The sequence below is a fragment of the Eumetopias jubatus genome, unplaced genomic scaffold (assembly GCF_037043125.1).
Source record: "Eumetopias jubatus isolate StellerSeaLion01/CBP00866 unplaced genomic scaffold, mEumJub1_p1.0 scaffold_12, whole genome shotgun sequence".
Lineage (NCBI taxonomy): Eukaryota > Metazoa > Chordata > Mammalia > Carnivora > Otariidae > Eumetopias > Eumetopias jubatus.
In genome coordinates, this window is record NW_028274818.1 from 55,217,354 (window position 1) to 55,230,398 (window position 13,045).

Here is a 13,045-nt window from a genome sequence, read left to right on the forward strand (position 1 = left end):
TTCTTAAATTGGCTTATCCACTTGTTCACTTTCTTTGGTGTTCCATCCCTTAGCAGATGGAGTGGGAGGTGGGAGGAGGAGGTTACTATGTGCTGCTCCCTGGGGGCTGCTTGTGTATAAAAATGGCTCCCCGAGATGGTTAGGAGAGTGCTTGTTGTGTCTAATTGGGATGACAGTGGTCGAGGGTGTTGTTGTTGTAGTTGTAGTTGTTAAGGAAAATATAGAAAGATCCCAAGGGCATGTGGGTGGGTCAGTCAGTGAACCGGCCAACTCTTGATTTTGGCTCAGGTCATGATCTCAGGGTCCTGGGAGGGAACCCCACTTTGGGATTGAGCCCTGAGAGGACTCTGTGCTGAGCAGGGAGTCTGCTTGATATTCTCCCTCTCCCTCTGACCCTCCCCTGCTCTCTCTCTCTCTCTCAAATCTCTTTTTTTAAAAAAAGATTTTATTTATTTATTTGACAGAGAGACACAGCGAGAGAGGGAACACAAGCAGGGGGAGTGAGAGAGGGAGAAGCAGGCTTTCTGCTGAGCAGGGAGCCTGATGCGGGGGCTTGCAGGACCCCAGGATCACGACCTGAGCCGAAGGCAGACGCTAAACCCACTGAGCCACCCAGGTGCCCCTCAATAAATAAATCTTTAAAAAGGCTTCCAGATATTAGAATGCCTGCTTGGTTGTCCACACCATTCAGTGGAAAATGTTGCTGCTGCTTTGGGATGTGAAAAATCCCTGCAGGAATGAAACATCGGTCCCTCTGGTTCAGCCTGAGCAGGCTAAGAACCTGATTGATTGTGGTTCACTTTCCTTTGATAATACCACACAGATATCTTTCCTGAAATATTTAAGTTGAAAGAATTGGGGCACCTGGGTGGGTGGTTCAGTTGGTTAAGTGTCTGACTCTTGATTGCAGCTCAGGTCACGTTCTCAGGGTCGTGAGATCGAGCCCCATGTTGGGCTCTGTGCTGGGCATGGGGCCTGCTGAAGATTCTCTTTCTCCCTCTCCCTTCCCCCCACCCCCCAAAAAGGAGAAAGAATGACTAATTACAGAAAAAGAGAAAGGAATGTCTAAATGTCAGAAAAGAATGAAACTCTAAAGAGTTAGAAGCATAGGTTATTAAATTGAGGCTGATCAGAGAATTTGGTGGGGCTAAAAATCATTTCTTGAGGTGACCTGTCACCATTGAGTGTAAACTACTCTTATACAGATGATTTTTTTTCTCTAGATGACATGCAAATATGAATGGAATTCCTCCTTTAATCATGTCTGCACATAAATTTTTAAAATTTCATTTTTTGTGTGTGTATTTGTGTCACTTGTGAGCTTACTACCTTTCTTTTTTTAATTAAAAAATTTTTTTAAGATTTTATTTATTTATTTGACAGAGAGAGACACAGTGAGAGAGGGAACACATGCGGGGGTGATGGTGGGAGAGGGAGAAGCAGGCTTCCTGCGGAGCAGAGAGCCCGATGCGGGGCTCGATCCCAGGACCCCGGGATCATGACCTGAGCCGAAGGCAGACGCCCAATGACTGAGCCACCCAGGCACCCAAGCTTATTCCCTTTCTAATCACATTGGGGCAAATAAATTTGTCTGCCAAATATTAACTTGAAGGGGCATGAGGAAACATGTAGAAAATAGGAACCTACATCCAAATTTTACACAATTAGCAAACAGACTTGATGTTATGTCATTCCAGTTTATGTCAGACAAAAAGAATAGTATTTTCCTTATGAAAGAATTTACAAATAAAAAAAAAAAACATACCTAACATTAGTCAAGTACTATCTGGGGGAATGTGTCGTTATCTGCTTATATAATGAACTCCCAAATGGATATGGGAAACAACTACACACAAATTTTCTATCCCTGCTAGACTGAAGCAATGAGCCTGGAAACTTTTTAAAAGAAGGTTTGGCTTTTGAATAGTCAGTGCCTCACAGACTTGTTTATATGGGCTGCCCACCCCCCCCACCCCCACTGTAGGGAGATAGGAAAAAGCTGTTAACAGCAGAGATGATTTAAGTCTCAGTAAAATTTTTATTTTTAATTTTTTTTAAGATTTTTTTTAAAAGATTTTATTTATTTATTTGACAGAGAGACACAGCTAGAGCAGGAACACAAGCAGGGGGAGTGGGAGAGGGAGAAGCAGGCTTCCCCCTGAGCAGGGAGCCCGATGTGGGACTCGATCCCAGGACCCTGGGATCATGACCTGAGCCGAAGGCAGATGCTTAACGACTAAGCCACCCAGGCGCCCTAAGATTTTTTTTTTTTGAGAGTGAGTGTGCAGGTGTGCTAGCGATGGGGGAGAGGCAGAGGGGCAGGGAGAGAGAGAGAGCATCTTAAGCAGGCCCCACGTCTAGCACAGAGCCTGATGCGGGGCTCAATCTCACAACCCTGAGATCATGACCCGAGTGGAAATCAGGAGTCCGACACTTAACTGAAAATCAAGAGTCCCATGCTTGGGGAGCCACCCTGGCACCTCAAGATTTCATTTTTAAGTAACCTCTACACCCAATGTGGGGCTCAAATTTACAACTCCGAGATGAAGAATAGCATGCTGTACGGACTAAGCCAGCCAGGTGCCCTCAGTAAAATTCTTAAAAATCAAAAGAGAAAAAGTCTTCTTTACATTAAAATCTATTAATTATGTTGATACTTAAAAATCAAGCTTAAAATGTTCACTTTCAACATTGCTTTTAAAATATGATTTAAGGGGTGCTTGGGTGGCTCAATTGGTTAAGCATCTGACTCTTGATTTCGGCTCAGGTCATGATCTCAGGGTTGTGAGTTTGAGCCCCACGTCGGGCTCCATGCTGGGCTTGGAACCTGCTTAGGATTCTCTTGCTCCCTCTCCCTCTGCCCCTCCCCCAGCTTGTGCAATGCACACCTGCTCTCTCTCTCTAAAAAAAAAGAGTAAAATATGATTTAAAACAAAATGCTTCACATAGTTTTCCTTTTCACTTACATGTAAGCATTGATGGACACTGAACCAATCAAAATTGACTTTTGTTTGTTTAGTTGATAAGATTAAATTTCTTTAGAATAATATTTTCATGTCCTTCTTTTCTTCCCTTAGCACATTGCTTGAATATGTGACCATTTTTCTTTTTACATTGCGTATTTTTTTAATTGCAAGGTACTATTAACCAAATTAGAGATGTCTGGAGGTAAATAGTAAATTATATTTACCTAAGACATACATTGCCACTAAGGGTACTATAATAAAAGTTGATAGTCTATGAAACAGGCCTCTGAGGCTTCTCTCATATATTATTTAGAAGATTTTCTTCTGAAAGAGTTGAAAATGCTTTTAAGAATGAGGATCATCTTAAAATGAGTTATTATTGGGGTCAAGTCTATATCATTAGTACACTAGAAAATAAGTTTATGCTAGCAAGAGTATAATGATTCTGGAAATCTCATACTATTGATGGTATTATTAGTTAATAGAAATGTCCTGGAAATCTTCTGAATAATGTTTGTGAACGTAAAATGTACATAGTAATGATTTAATCCACAGGTTTACTACTTTTCCCTTACTCTTCCTTCCCCCCCTTCTCTTCGTTCTTCCTCTTCCTCTGTTTGTCTTTTCAATTCCACAGAGTTGAAAGTCATTTAGTCATTCTCCCAGCATATTCTTTTTCAGTGCCTATTTCAGGCACTATTCTAGGTTTTGGAAATATAGCAGTGAAAGAAATATACAAAATTCCCTTTTTGGAGAAATCTGATGTATGTAGGACATGCAAGATAACATCGCCCACATTGGGACAGACCATCATCTTATATCTCCTGATATCATGCTCTGAGGACATACCACTTCGGTAGGGTTCCTGCCAAAAATGCATAATCCGAATCTGATCATGGGGAAATAGACAAACACAAATGGAGAGACATCTGCAAAGTAACTGGGCTGAACTCTTAAAAAATGTCAAGGTAAAGAGTGACCACCACCACCACCAACGAAAGACTGAGGAGCTCTTCCAGATTACTAAATGCAATGCATAATCCTGGACTGGGCTCTGGATTAGGGAAAAAGAACTATAAAACACACTACTGGGAGGGCGCCTGGGTGGCTCAGTCGTTAAGCATCTGCCTTCGGCTCAGGTCATGATCCCAGGGTCCTGGGATCGAGCCCCACATCGGGCTCCCTGCTCAGAGGGAGCCTGCTTCTTCCTCTCCCACTCCCCCCGCTTGAGTTCCCTCTCTCGCTGTGTCTCTCTCTGTCAAATAAATAAATAAAATCTTAAAAAAAAAAACAAACAAAGCACTACTGGGACAATTGATGTTATTTGAATATAGACTATGAATTAGATAACAGTATTGTATAATTGTTTAATTTTGAGATTTGGGTAATTATACCTATTACAATTAGGTATGCTATATATAGAAAATATATATAGAACACATGATATATATCTAAATATATATGTATATATTCATCATGTTTTTTTCTACATATCATATATATATAAAAATATATCTTGTGTGGTTTTTTTTAAAGATTTTATTTATTTATTTGACAGAGAGACACAGCGAGAGAGGGAACACAAGCAGGGGGAGTGGGAGAGGGAGAAGCAGGCTTCCCGCTGAGCAGGGAGCCCGATGTGGGACTCCATCCCAGGACCCTGGGATCATGACCTGAGCCGAAGGCAGACGCTTAACGACTGAGTCACCCAGGCGCCCTGTGTTCTTTTTTTTTTTAAAGATTTTATTTATTTATTTGACAGAGAGAGACACAGCAAGAGAGGGAACACAAGCAGGGGGAGTGGGAGAGGGAGAAGCAGGCTTTCCGCCAAGCAGGGAGCCTGATGCGGGGCTCAATCCCAGGACCCCGGCATCATGACCAGAGCCGAAGGTAGGTGCTTAATGAGTGAGCCACCCAGGCGCCCCCATATATTCTTTATATACACAGAAGACCATTTATATAGACATACATGACAGAGATGGAGAGTGACGGCAAGAGAGACATAAAGCCACGGCAGGCAAAGGGGTAAAATGTAAACAACAACTGATGAATTTAGGTTAAAAATATATTGGAATTTCTTCATCTGTTCTTGCAACTTTTCTATAAATTTAGATTGCATCAAAATAAAGCATTAAACATTTTTTTTTCCTGGTGTAACTTACCTTTGCCTGTTAGTGGCTGGCTGAGGCGGGGGTGGTATTTCAGACATATAGTAACAAATCAGTAAAAAAATACATTATGTTAAGCGGTGATAAGTTCTCCAGGGAAAAGTAAAGCAGGGAAGAGGCATAGGGAGTGCCTGTGGGAAAGCTGCGATTTGTGTTTCATTTAAAAGGTTTCACTTTCTATTTATTTTATTTTATTTTATTTTTTTATTTTATTTTTTTAAAAGCTTTTATTTATTTATTTGAAAGAGAGAGAATGAGAGATAGAGAGCACAAGAGGGAAGACGGTCAGAGGGAGAAGCAGACTCCCTGCTGAGCAGGGAGCCCGATGCGGGACTCGATCCCGGGACTCCAGGATCATGACCTGAGCCGAAGGCAGTTGCTCAACCAACTGAGCCACCCAGGCGCCCTAAAAGGTTTCACTTTTTAGAGCATTTTGGGGTTTACTGAAAAACTGAGCAGGAAGTACAGAGTTCCCATATAAATCCTCTCCTCCCAACAGATTCCCCTGTTATTCACATCTTGGGTTAGTGTGATACATTTGTTACAATTGATGAGCCGATATTAACACATTATTATTAACTGAAGTCCATAGGGTCCATTAAGGTTTACTCTTTGTATTGTACAATTTTATGGGTTTTTCCAAATGCATAATGTCATATATCTACCGCTATGGTATTATATAGAATAGTTCTATTGCCTTAAGTTCCTGTTCTCTACCTACTCATCTCTTCTTATCCTTGAATCCCTGGCAATCATAGATCATTCTGTCTCTGCAGTTTTGCCTTTTCCAGAATGTCATATAGTTGGAATTATACCACATGTAGCCTTTTCAGATAGCTTCTTTCACTTAGAAATATGCATTTAAGTTTCCTCCGTGTCTTCTTGTGGCTTGACAGCTCCTTTCTTTTTATCACTGAGTACTATTCCATTGTACAGATGTACCCCAGTTTGTTTATCCATTCACTTATTGAAGAATAACTTGGCTGCTTCCAATTTTTGGCAATTGTGAATAAAGCTGCTAAAAATATACACGTGCAGGTTTTTGTGTGGACAAAAGTTTCCAACTCATTTGAGTAAATAACTGGGTGCAATTGCTGGTATTGTAAGTCTGTGTTTAGTTTTGCAGGAAACTGTCAAACTACCTTCCACAGCGGCAGTACCATTTTAATGAGCACAGGAGTTTTGACCTGCTGCGTTTCTGACCTGCGCCGGTTCACCCCTCCTTAGGCAACTCAACGGTCCCCTGACTCCTGGGAGGTCACTATGTTGATACCCAGCTTAGTGCAGACACCCAGCTGGCATAGGGCACTGCAGCCCAGAACTCCTGGGCTCAAGTGATCCTCCTGCCTCAGCCTCCAAAGTAGCTGGGGCTACAGGCGTGGGCCACTGCCCCCAGTGCTCCTGGCTGGACCATTTTGCATTCCTGCCAGCAGTAGATGGGAGTTCCTATTTCTTCACATCCTCACCAGCATTTGGTGTTGTCAGTTATTATTATTATTATTAGGTATGTAGTGGTATCTCATTGTTTTAATTTGCATTTTCTTAATGACATATGATGTTGAGCATCTTTTCTTGTGCTTATTTGCCACCTGTATATCTTCTTTGGAAAGTTGTCTTTTGAGATCTTTTGCCCACTTTGTTCAGATCTTTTGTCCGAGGGGTTGCCGTTTTAAATAGTGTGGTCAGAGGTCTCACTGAGACTTCTGAATGAAGATCTGAAAGAGTGAGGGAGCAAGCTGTTTGGAACTCTAGGGAAAGAGCATTCTCGGAAGAAGAATAAATACCTGCAAAGGCCTTGAATGAAGGGTGTATGTGGTATCTGCTAGGTTAGCAAGAGGTCTGTGTGGCATGAGGGAGTGGCCAACGGGAGAGATGAGCAGATAAGACCAGAGAAGCTAGGGGGTACAACTCAAGTGGCTTGTGGATCGTTAGGCCTTTGCTTTCATTCTGAGTGAGACAGGAACCAGAGGATCTTAAGCAGAACTTGATGTAATCTGACTTCTGTTTAATAGGCTCATTCTGGTTGCTGTGTTGAAAGCAGACCCAAGGCAGGAAGACATAAAAATAAAAGAGACTGGTGAGGAGAGTGGTGGCAAGATCAGGGAAGAGGTGAAGGTGACCAAGCACATGGTGGTAGTGATAGAAAGGATGAGAAATGATTCAATTCTGCATATATTGGGAAGATACAGAATTTACTAATGGATTGGATGTGGGGGTGTGAGAGAAAGAAACAAACGGAGCATAGTCTGTTCAAAGGTAAACAGTGTCTGCAGCCAATGAAGCCAACTGTGCTGTTTCCACATATGGGGGCCTGGTGTGCCACGACTGCAAACAGTAGCTTCTTTGGTAGTGTATGAAGCCTGTTGCTTATAGGGCTTGCCCTAGGGGACCTTGGAGACAGAGCTTTCCAGTGTACATTCATGTCTGACCTCATGCTATCCCCCGTCTAGGCTCCGGAGAGATATGTAAGGTGCCTTTGGAAAGCCCCAGGGCACAGTGGCCAGGGTCCACATTGGCCAAGTCCTCATGTCCATCTGTGCCAAGCTGCAGAAAAGGGAGCATGTAACTGAGGTCCTATATAGGGCCAAGTTTAAATTCCCTGGCTGCCAGAAGGTCCACATCTCCAAGAAGTGGGGCTTTACTAAGTTTAATGTGGACAAATTTGAAAACATGGTGGCTGAAAAGTGACTCATCCCAGAGGACTATGGGTTCAAATACACCCCTAATCATGGCCCCCTGGACAAATGGCAGACCCCATACTCATGAGAACCTTGGTGCTGTCCCCTCCTTATTCATGCCCACTGATGAAGCCTACTTCCTGTCAACAATAACAAAGATAAACTGAGTAATATTAAAATTTTAGGAATTTATTTGAGCAAACATTGATTTGAATCAGGCAGTGCCAAACCAGAAGCAGTTAGGAGCACTCTACTGGCAGGAACTAGGGGCAAGGTTTTCATAGAGAAGTAAAGCAAGGAAGTTATTTCATTGGCTGTCACTTAAGGGATGCAATATTTGGGAAAGCCTAGTTGGCTGTTTGTGATTGGTTGTTCTTCTTGACCTTGAGGCATTTGCAGGATTGACTCTGGCTTAGTTGTCAGTTTGCTTATGTAGGCTACCAAGGCATGAGAACCACCCTCAGTCTAGTGACCCTCTTGTTTGGTGACTCTAAGAGTTCTGCGTTTCTTTTGTTTGTTTTTCCCTAAGCAACTGAAGAATAGCATTGATTATGCTCTGTCATCCTAGGTGGGCACAAGGCCCTCTTTTTTCCTCTTTCTTCCTGATCCTCATTCTCATTTCTTCCGTATCCCTCCCAGGCATCCACCAGTATGCTTGAGACTTGTATATTATTTAGAGCGTTTTAAATTTACACTGGTTCTGTGCGATCGATTTTATTTTGTTTCTCACACTTTTTCCACTTGACACCATGTCTTAAGAGCTAACCACATAGCTGAATGTATGCCTGCTGCATTAATTTTGGCTGCTGCTTAGTTTCCCACCGAATGCATACATTACGCCTGATGGAGTTATACCCTTGACCACAAGCCCCCAGGTTGATTCCAACTCCCTGCCACTGCAAACAATTGTGGGATGCACACCCTCAAACAGATTCTAGTAAAGACCTGTGTGCAAGAGTCTCTGGAGTATATTCCCAGGAGTGTGATTGCTGGGACATATTTAGCTGCCTAACGACTGGTTGCCTTCGTTTACCATTGCGGACCAATAGCCTTTGAGGGAACCCTTCCTTCATATTCTTACCAATTCTTTTTTTTTTTTTTTAAGATTTATTTATTTATTTTAGAGAAAGAGAGAGAACAAGCGAGCACAGGGAGGGGCAGAGGGAGAGAAAGAGAGAGAAACTTTAGCAGACTGCACTGAACACAGAGCCTGACAGAGGGGCTTGATCATGACCTGAGCCAAAACCAAGAGTCAGATGCTTAACTGACTGCACCACCCAGGGGCCCCCATATTCTTACTAATTCTTGATATTAAACTTTAAAATTTTTATATTGTGGTATCTCATTGTTATTTTAACTGCATTATTTGATTACTAGAGAGAGTTTGAGCTTGTTTTCATGGATTTGTTAGGCATTCATATTCCTCCTTCTGTAATTTGCCTATTCTAATTTTTTTTTTTTAGATTTATTTATTTATTTGAGAGAGAGAGAGAGAGAGCACAAGCAGGGGGAGGGGCAGAGGGAGGGATAGAGGGAGAAGCAGACTCCCCACTGAGCAGGGAGCCCAACTTGGGGCTTGATCCCAGGACCCTGAGATCATGACCTGAGCTGAAGGGAGACGCCTAAACGAGTGAGCCACCCAGGCACCCCTATTCTAATTCTTCGTCCAGTTTTCTGTTGGATTTCCTGCCTCTTGTTGATATACAGAAGTTCTCTCTATATTCTATTTTTTAAATTCTTTCTTAAAAGATTTATTTATTTATTTATTTGAGAGAGAGAGTATCTGAAACAGACTCTACACTGAGCACAGAACCTGATGTGGAGCTTGATCCCACAACTGCGAGATCATGACCTGAGCCGAAGCCAAGAGTCAGACGCTTAACTGACTGAGCCACACAGGCGCCCCTCTGTCTCTATTCTACATATGAACTCCTTGAGTTTTGGAGGTGGCAAATGTATTCTTCTAGGCTGTCACTTGTCTGTTAACTTTTTCTATGGTGTCCTGCTTCGAAAAGAAACCCACTTTTTCTATACTGAAATCTATACATTTCTTCACTGATGGTTTGTGGTTTTGAGACTTTACTTACTAGCTCTCTCCAATTCAAGGTCACAGAGATATTCTTCTACACTTTCCTTATCTTTATTGGTTTCCATTTCAGATTAAAGTATCTAATCTATTACAGTTCACATTTCTACGTGGTATGAGGTTGGACTCCAATTGGCTTTTTCTCCACAGACTAAGACAGTTCTCCCAGCATCAATTCCTGAATAATCTATCTTTTCTTCATTGTTGGAGATGCACCTTTATTGTATATGAAGTTTCTATGTACATGTGGGTGTGTTTCTGGATCCCTATTTTGTTCCACTGATCTGTCTATTCCTGTGCTGGAATTAAGTTATTTTCATTGCTGTGGCTTTGTGATATGTCTTAATATCTGGTAAGAGAAGTTCTCCATCTTTGCTTTTCTTTTTCAAAATTGCCTTAGTTAGTTGTGTCTTAATTATTCTTTGTATTTTTTAGAATCAGTTTGTCACATTCCTCTCAAAATCATGCTGGAATTTTGACTGAAAATGTATGATAGGTATGTGTTATTTTTAGAAGAACCTACAGGGGTGCCTGGGTGGCTCAATCAACTAAGCGTCTGACTCTTGGTTTCAGATCAGGTCATGATCCAAGAGTCGTGAGATCAAGTGCCACATGCTTGAAGATTCTCTCCCTCTGTCCCTATCCCCACTCATGCACTGCACTCTCTCTCTCTAAAATAATAAGTAAATTCTAAAGGAAAAAAAAAGAAGAAGAACCTATAGATTTCTACTGGTGAGCTGTTCTATATGAACATAGTATTCTATGTTTTCTGGTTCTTTAATGCTTTATTAAGGTTTTTAAGATGATTTTTAGGACTCCTGAGTACGGAAATAATGACAGATATATGTGGAAAGAGCCGAGATGCCCTTCCACAGATGAATGGATAAAGAAGATGTGGTCCATACATACAATGGAATATTACTCAGCCATCAGAAAGGATGAATACCCAACTTTTACATCAACATGGATGGGACTGGAGGAGATTATGCTAAGTGAAATAAGTCAAGCAGAGAAAGTCAATTATCATATGGTTTCACGTATTTGTGGAACATAAGGAATAGCGTGGAGGACATTAGGAGAAGGAAGAGAAAAATGAGGGGGGCTGGAATTGGAGGGAGAGATGATCCATGAGAGACTACGGACTCTGAGAAACAAACAGGGTTTTAGGGGGAGGGGGAGGGGGGATGGGTTAGCCCGGTGGTGGGTATTAAGGAGGGCACATACTGCATGGAGCACTGGGTGTTATATGAAAACAACAGATCGTGGATCACCACATCAAAAACTAATGATGTATTGTATGGTGACTAACATAACATAATAAAATTAAAAAAAAAGAAAAAAGAAAGATACATTTACAAGAGTATCATGAATATTTAGAAACTACGTGTTCAGTAATAAAGGAATGGTTAAAAATTTGCAAATACTTTGACGTACGCGTTAACAGAACATTGCCTCAAAAAAACCATACTTTTGGGGCGCCTGGGTGGCTCAGTTGGTTAAACGTCTGACTTAGCTCAGGTCATGATCCCGGGGTTCTGGGATCCAGCCCTACATCAGGCTCCCTGTTCGGTGGGGAGCCTGCTTTTCCCTCTCCCTCTGCCCCTCCCCACTGCTTGTGCTCCCCCCCACCTCAAATAAATAAATAAAATCTTAAAAGAAAACCCAAAAAACAAAAAAAAATACTTTCAAAGAATTTTTAATGACCTGAGAAAATATTCTTGCTATAATATTACATCATTAGTTAATGAGATTACAGAGACTTCAATTCTCTTTATTATGTATTTTGGGGTATCTTCCAAGTTCTCTAAAATGAACATGCTTGATTTTTGTGATAACTGTGTTTTTCTTTTAAAAAGTTGGTGGAGACAAACAAGGTTTGCATTTACCATCTGACTATACAGGAAAATTGGGAAAATGGTTTCTGACTCATCTGATGAGCTCATCAGGCAAGAAACGATAATGCATACGAAAATTTCCTAGTTTGACTGCCTGCCTGCCCCAACTGCTGGCACTCTGCAGTTTTCTAGGCTACCTGACTCACTCAGCTAAGCATGAATCAATGTAATTTCACACATTGGCTTTTTCGTGTAACAAATATTTAATAATCTGCTGCTATGTGCAAAGCGCTCTATTAGAGCCGTTGAAGACAAAGGGTCAAGTTAAAAAACCTCAGTCCCAAAGGGGCTCAGCATGGCATATTCAGACCCCAAGGGCTGTCTGGCTGTCAGGCCCACCTCTGTGCCAACCCTCAAGTCTTCTCAGCTCCATGCGTTCCAGACTTATTTCACCTTCCTCATGCTGTTCCCTCATTTGGAATTGCTTTCCTTCCTTGTCCACCTAAAAAATGCGACCTCACACATCTGTGAGGACTTCTCTGACCCTCCCACTTTCTCTGATGTTCTGCCAGCACTTCTGATGTGGCTCACACTTGGCATATTTTTTGCACATTCTTGTCTTTTTAGTCATTTTTCTAAAAGCAAAGTTGGAGGAATGATTATTATCTGCATTAGATACTGCATTTTTTGGTTGTAGCAGATAGGAAAAATGGAAATTCAGCATGTATATTTTAGAACAACACACCCCACAACACTTTTCCCTTGTGATATTGTTAGCAGATAGGGGGATTAGGGAGACATGTCCTGGCTGGCAGCCTTGGGCGAGTATAGGACCCCATGGGTGACGGTTCACTAGTGATTGTTTATAAGTTTTTTTTTTTAAAGATTTTATTTATTTATTTGACAGAGAGATAGAGAGAACAAGTAGGCAGAGCAGCAGACAGAGGGAAAGCGAGAAGCAGACTCCCCGCTGAGCAGGGAGCCCGATGCAGGCCTCGATCCCAGGACCCTGGGATCATGACCTGAGCTGAAGGCAGACGCTTAACTGAATGAGCCACCCAGATGCCCCTGTTTATGTTTTAATCAGAGAGATTGTCTGACAGATTTCACTGAATCTGAGGGGATATTTATTAGGGAATTAACAGACTTTGGTAACTCAGAGACCAAAAAGAGTGGTCATCAGGAGCTGAAGAAACGGCTCAGCCATGTCCTTGTGGACACTGTCCTTGGCTCCATCCATTTATAGAAGGTATGTCTATTCAGATTCCCAAAGGGCACCTTCCAAGAACCGATCTTTGCTCTCTAGAGCTGT

At 41.9% G+C, this 13,045-nt stretch overlaps 2 non-coding genes across 2 annotated transcripts; one reads left to right on the top strand and one right to left on the bottom strand.

The window, feature by feature from the left end:
- Positions 1 to 6,236: 6,236 nt before the first annotated feature.
- Positions 6,237 to 6,531, bottom strand: LOC148162811 (signal recognition particle RNA). The gene has a single exon (XR_015766587.1).
- An 870-nt stretch (positions 6,532 to 7,401) lies between these two features.
- LOC114224028 (small nucleolar RNA SNORA70) lies at positions 7,402 to 7,537 on the top strand. The gene has a single exon (XR_003612288.1). It is a non-coding gene; the product is annotated as a small nucleolar RNA SNORA70 (small nucleolar RNA).
- Positions 7,538 to 13,045: the final 5,508 nt, after the last annotated feature.